A 6705-nucleotide genomic window follows, 5' to 3' on the forward strand; every position below is an offset into this window, starting at 1 on the left:
CCGGCATATGACCACAGATGTTGCACCCACTAAACAAAACTTTCCTTCCTTCCCCTTCTGTCTCTCTCCGGCATATGACCACAGATGTTGCACCCACTAAACAAAACTTTCCAACAGTTGAATTACAGTTTGGTCCAAGTGTTGTCCCTGTGGCTCACCCTCCTAGAGAAATACCTGTTGCTCTGAGGGATAAACTTAAGAAGGAATTAGACCATATGGAAAGACTAGGTGTCATTGTTGAAGAAAATAAACTCACAGATTGGCTCAATAGTATGGTTATTACATGTGACTTGAGTTTTTTTTTCCCTTTCCCTAGTTTTCTATTTGAGCCTAGCTACTAACAAGGCTTCAGTTCTTCCTGAGTGAAGTGATAACTTGTTCTCTGCCATCCACTTGTTAAAGGAGTCCAGTTCTTTTCCCTGCTTGCCTGAAACTTCCTTGGCATCCTTGTGTGTTACAGCTAATATATATACTGTGTCATCTGCATATAAAAGTAGTGGATAGGAAACCCTAATTGACATACCATTTACATAAGATAAGAATAAAACAGGTCCCAGGATTTATATATATTTATTTATTTTCTCTTAATCAAGGTTTTAGTAAGAAGAGGAACCCTGTACCCTGCCTTCCACTACACACACACACACACACACACACACACACACACATATATATATATATATATATATATATATATATATATATATATATATATATATATATCTATATATATATATATATATATATATATATATATGTGTATAAAAAAATGGCCCAGTGATTTTTCCATTTCTATACTTGCCTCCTAAAACATAACCCACCCTCGGTTGACCCCACCATGACCTCTTGTGACCTAACCTGACCTGACCTTTCCCAGGGAGCGTCGGCGGAGATCGAGCTGGCTGAAGGTTGGCGGCCGGGTCAAGCTCGCCTCGGACAAGGAGTTCTGTGAGATGTGCTCGGCCGATGTTGTTGACCTCGGCCACATCAATGTTACTAAGGTGGTGAAGGTGTGGAAACTACATCTACATTGACGACGGACTCAGGGAGATCGCTGAGACTACTACTGTTACTATTACTATCCTCTATACTGATATGTGTACTATTAAATCCTCTATACTTCTACTATGTGTACTATTGAATCCCATATATAGTACTTCTATGACAGCTGATGAGTGATACTACCTCTACTACTACTGCTATGACCACTCAATTCCTGGTAAGAACAGTGTCATTATCATCATCATTATTTAGGTTAAGGTCCATTTAATTCAATCTTCCTGAGCGGTTGGACGCTTTATGGCTCTCCTCCATTCTACTGTCTTGCGCCCAATGCTTATACAGTCCTATCAATCCCAAGTCTTCCTGTACATACCTTCTCTCCACGTTTTTCTAGGTCTACCAACTGGTCTCCTTCCTTCTACCTCCATTCTACTCTGTCTTCTGCCCAATGCTCATCCAATCCCATCACTTCCAAGTCTTCCTGTACACACCTTCTCCATGTTTTCCTAGGTCTACCAACTGGTCTCCTTCCTTCTACCTCCATTCTACTCTGTCTTCTGCCCAATGCTCATCCAATCCCATCAATCCCAAGTCTTCCTGTACACACCTTCTCCACGTTTTTCTAGGTCTACCAACTGGTCTCCTTCCTTCTACCTCCATTCTACTCTGTCTTCTGCCCAATGCTCATCCAATCCCATCACTGCCAAGTCTTCCTGTACACACCTTCTCCACGTTCTCCTAGGTCTACCAACTGGTCTCCTTCCTTTTACCTCCAATCTCTCCAACACTCCCAGCACTGTATCCTCCCCTGCTCTCTTTACATGTCCAAACCATTGGAGTCTTTCCCTTCTGAGCACTGTTTCCAGGTCCTCTACTAAAACTCCCAGCACTGTGTCCTCCCCTGCTCTCTTTACATGTCTCTGCCAAATATTTCCCTCTCCCTGCCTCTGTCCCTGCCAAATCACTCTCTCCCTGCCTGTGTCCCTGCCAAATCTAGCCTCTCCTCCTTACCTAACCTACCTTACCCTATCCTAAGCTACCCTAACCTACCTCTCTCTCCACCAGGTTGACAAGCCCGTCCATGGTGAAGAAGCCTTGTCCTACCTGCTCTGAGGTGACCCGTGTGGGCAACACTACCATGGACGGAGCAGTGGGGGAGGCGGTGGCTGAGTGGATAGCATGATGGCGCCACATTCGGGACAACACGAGTTCAATCCCCGCCCGGTGCCACCAAGCTGGGATTTTTCAGCCGCTGCCGAGTGGCTTAAAACTACCCACATGCTGTCCAGAAGACCACCTATCAACCCGGACTCTAGATTCTAGGATTAAAGATGAGCTCCGGGAGGGCAGCATGAGCCAATGCAAGATGGCGTATGTATATACTTATGAATGTATACACTTAGAATATCTCTTTGACAAGGCTTTCATAGGAGTTGAGGGCATTTCTAGGAGTAGTTCTATGACCCTGGTGGTAGTGTGACCCTTCCTCTGTACCATGAACCTGTAGAAACACTCATGAGAACCCAATTGACCCCCTCTTTGACCTTTATAAATAGGTAATGTGAGCAGCGAAAGTGTCTTGCGATACCGCCCTAAGAGAACACTCATTAGAACCCGATTTATAACTTTTTTGGCCGGTACATAAAATCCCTGCTCAAGGTCGCCATACAGCAGGAGGCGTAATGTATGTGTGGGTTTTCGAGCAAAATCTGGAAACCTATCTTCGTTATTGGGGCTATTTCCTTGCAAATGGGGACTTTCCTGGGAGAGTACGTCACAGCAAAGCCATTTCTGGTCTCGAAATTGCGATACAGCACCTACCGGTCGAGATAGCCTTGTGTCTCTCTCTTATCTCTGTGTTATATAAAGGCTGGCCTCTAACAGTACATGCAGCAACATATGTAACTGTACCTAATGGGCTATTAAGAAATGTTTCAAATGTTTCAAATGTTCTGTCTTTATCTCACAGTTAATTCATTCTTCCTCATATATATATATCTTGATTGCCCTCTCATCTTTTTAATTAATCCTCGATCGCTTTCTCTTAATATATACATCTTGATTGCCCTCTCATCTTTTTAATTAATCCTCGATCGCTTTCTCTTAATATATACATCTTGATTGCCCTCTCATTCTTTTAATTAATCCTCGATCGCTTTCTCTTAATATATACATCTTGATTGCCCTCTCATCTTTTTAATTAATCCTCGATCGCTTTCTCTTAATATATACATCTTGATTGCCCTCTCATCTTTTTAATTAATCCTCAATCGCTCTCTCTTAATATATACACCTTGATTGCCCTCTCATCTTTTTAATTAATCCTCGATTGCTCTCTTAATATATATATCTTGATTGCCCTCTCATCTTTTTAATTAATCCTCGATCGCTCTCTCTTAATATATATATCTTGATTGCCCTCTCATCTTTTTAATTAATCCTCGATCACTCTCTCTTAATATATATATCTTGATTGCCCTCTCATCTTTTTAATTAATCCTCGATCGCTCTCTCTTAATATATATATCTTGATTGCCCTCTCATCTTTTTAATTAATCCTCGATCGCTTTCTCTTAATATATACATCTTGATTGCCCTCTCATCTTTTTAATTAATCCTCGATCGCTCTCTCTAAATCATCCCAGCCAGCTGTTCCTCATAGTGGCACTCGCACACTTGTACACAATTTTCCGTACATGCCAAGATCCATTTCTAATAGTCAGCCAACTCTAATATAAATTCTTTCTCCCACTCCTCTTTATAATAGTTCTGTCTCTCTTATCTTTGTGTGTTCTGTCTTTACCTCACAGTTCATCATTTCTCTCTATCTCATAATTATTGCCTTATGTCTAGTTCTGTCTCTTATCTCTGTGTTCTGTCTTTACCTCACAGTTCATCATTTCTCTGTATCTCATAATTATTGCCTTATGTCTAGTTCTGTCTCTTATCTCTGTGTTCTGTCTGTACCTCACAGTTCATCATTTCTGTCTCATAATTCTTGCCTTATGTCAGGGTATTAGGCTTTATTAACAGGACGGTAACCAACAGGAGTGCAGAGGTCATCCTCAGACTCTATTTAGCATTAGTTAGGCCACACTTAGATTATGCTGTCCAGTTTTGGTGCCCACACTACAGAATGGACATCAACTTGCTTGAATCAGTTCAGAGGAGGATGACCAAGATGATTCAGGGGATGAGGAACCTCCCATATCAAAATAGGCTGAAACATCTAAACTTACATTCACTAGAGAGACGAAGAGTGCGGGGAGATCTGATAGAAGTATTCAAATGGGTCAAGGGTTACAACAAAGGCGATATAAGTAAAGTATTGAGAATTAGCCAGCAGGATAGAACACGCAGTAATGGATTTGAATTAGAAATGTATAGATTTAGGAGAGATATATGCAAGCATTGGTTTAGTAATAGAGTGGTGGGGGAATGGAATAGACTCAGCAATCACATAGTGCAGGGACGATAGCTTGTTTCCATCACCACCACCTCTTAAGGGGGGTGCCAGGAGGGGGGGGGGTCCCTTCTGGGCACACAGTACGTCCTATGGCTTTGAAATTGTAGTGTGTTGTTTGTTTGTGTAAATCTATGACATTCTGTGAACTTTGGGCGTTTGACATTAGTTAAGGTAGGCGAAAGCGTCTCTCGTAAGCAGAAAAACGCGGGAGTTCTTTTTTTTCTTGTTTAAATGCGATTAATCTTCTTTAATTGCTGGACACTGGTAGTAGCACAAAGTTAAAGATATACCGTAACCCGAATGTTGACAACTTTGTTTACTGCCCAACTTGCCAGTTTTCTCTTTCTTGTGGTGATCCTATATAGATACTACTAGAAATGGTAGTGTACAGAAAGTTAATCAATCTCTCAAGTCGTCTTCTTGTCTGTTACACTGTGTTTGCTTACTTCTAAACTAAAAACGCGCATGTTTTAATTTTTTTTATTTGTACAAAATATACAGTATGATTACTGCATATTAATATGAAATAATAACTATGTAACTACAGTGATGAAAAAGTTGAATTATGTCCCTCATTTAGGTAAAATTGAAAATGGTATAAGAGTACTACCGTAGGAAGTCTGTATCTGAACGTGTCCAGTTCCAGTGCGGTGAGACTCCGTGAGACCTACGCCACAGGCTGTCATTTGCCTGTCAGTCATACGAGCTCTGTGCTCTTCCGTAGGGGAACGGCTGGATCTCTCGAGAGATGCCCGCAGCAGACCAAGAGGTGAATTACACACACACACACACACACACACACACACTCTGACCACACCCATTAAATAATCACTTGAAACAGCATAGGCGTCCATTTACACACACACACACACACACACACACACACACACACACACAGGTAAAATAATATCCAACGGTACAATCACTCTGGCATCTGTGACCTTCCTTACGTCGGAAATTTTCTTAACACATCCGTATCACAATATTACGACACCATTTTATCTTCACGCCTCTCCCTTTCATAACACGAGGGCCGACGTTCACCTCAAGCAGCTACGCGTTTAGATGAATCAATATTAGCATAGTTATCCCTCTGTCTGTGGTTAGTCTGGTCCTCCGTGAAGTGACTAGTCGGCATCTCAAGAGAAAGTTGTTCCAAGACTTGCCCTCTCGTCTGCTGGATGCAGGGGTCCGGTCCCGTCTGTCTCCTTCTTTCAGTAGTGCTCAAGGCGCCGTGGGGAGTATACTGTGACGCTGCTCTCTCTCTCTTTTTCTTTCTTCTTGGTGATAGGGGTTGTGTGTTCGCGAGACTATTGGTCGTGAAGGGGGAGTAATGGTTCCTCAAGGGGGGTGACTTACATTTGAACTATGAGGTTTGGTTTGGAAACTTAAACCAAAATACCGTAAGAAAACAAGGGGATATTTACCTGAGAAAAGTTTACCTGTGGGCGAGCGGTAATCCAGCACATGCAGGTAAGGGCTTGGCTATACTATGTGTGTCTGTCTGTGTTTTTATCTCTGTCTAAATTGCATGGAGGTAAGAGTTTGTATAGGGCGGTTGTGGTAGGCGTGTTCAAGATGTCATAGCTCTCTCTCTCTCTCTCTCTCTCTCTCTCTCTCTCTCTCTCTCTCTCTCTCTCTCTCTCTCTCTCTCTCTCTCACTAACAGTCTCTCACACACACACACACACACACACTCTCTCTCTCTCTCTCTCTCTCTCTCTCTCTCTCTCTCTCTCTCTCTCTCTCTCTCTCTCTCTCTCTCTCTCTCTCTCTCTCTCCTTATCAATCGGTATATTTCATTCTTATCTGTTTATCTTTCTTTCTCTTTCTACCTATCTCTCTATCTATCTATCTATATGTTTCCCTCTATGTAACAATGAGTGATGAACTGTGTGTGTGTGTGTGTGTGTGTGTGTGTTTCCGAGAGGAGGAACACCAGCTCACCACCATCTGTCTTCGCGGTGGTAATGATGATGGTGGTGGTGGTGGTGGTGATGATGATGATGGTGGTGGTGACAATAGTGGGTCAGACACAGGCGAATTCTCCGTATTGCCTTTGCTTTCCTCCTCGTCATCATCATTAACCTCCCCTTCCTCCTCCTCCTCCTCATCATCATCATCATCGTCGTCTCTTGTTTGTGTGATAAGGAGACGCCACTGGGTTGACTGACTGACTGACTAATTGGATGTCTGAGTGACTGACTGATGGATGTCGGCGGGGGTGGAGTGGAGGAT

At 42.6% G+C, this 6705-nt stretch overlaps 1 protein-coding gene across 7 annotated transcripts in view; it reads left to right on the plus strand.

Annotated features, from left to right (window-relative positions):
* Positions 1-5683: 5683 nt before the first annotated feature.
* The window catches only part of LOC126999678 (chitin synthase chs-2-like), a 58862-nt gene continuing 57840 nt past the window's right edge, over positions 5684-6705 (plus strand). For all 7 annotated transcript variants that reach the window (XR_007753492.1, XM_050862404.1, XM_050862401.1 and 4 more), the window contains exon 1: positions 5684-5941. The gene's annotated coding sequence lies outside the window, so the exon portion shown is untranslated. The remainder of the gene's footprint in view (positions 5942-6705) is intronic.

The sequence above is a fragment of the Eriocheir sinensis genome, chromosome 17 (genome assembly GCF_024679095.1).
Source record: "Eriocheir sinensis breed Jianghai 21 chromosome 17, ASM2467909v1, whole genome shotgun sequence".
In the NCBI taxonomy this organism is placed as follows: Eukaryota; Metazoa; Arthropoda; class Malacostraca; order Decapoda; family Varunidae; genus Eriocheir; species Eriocheir sinensis.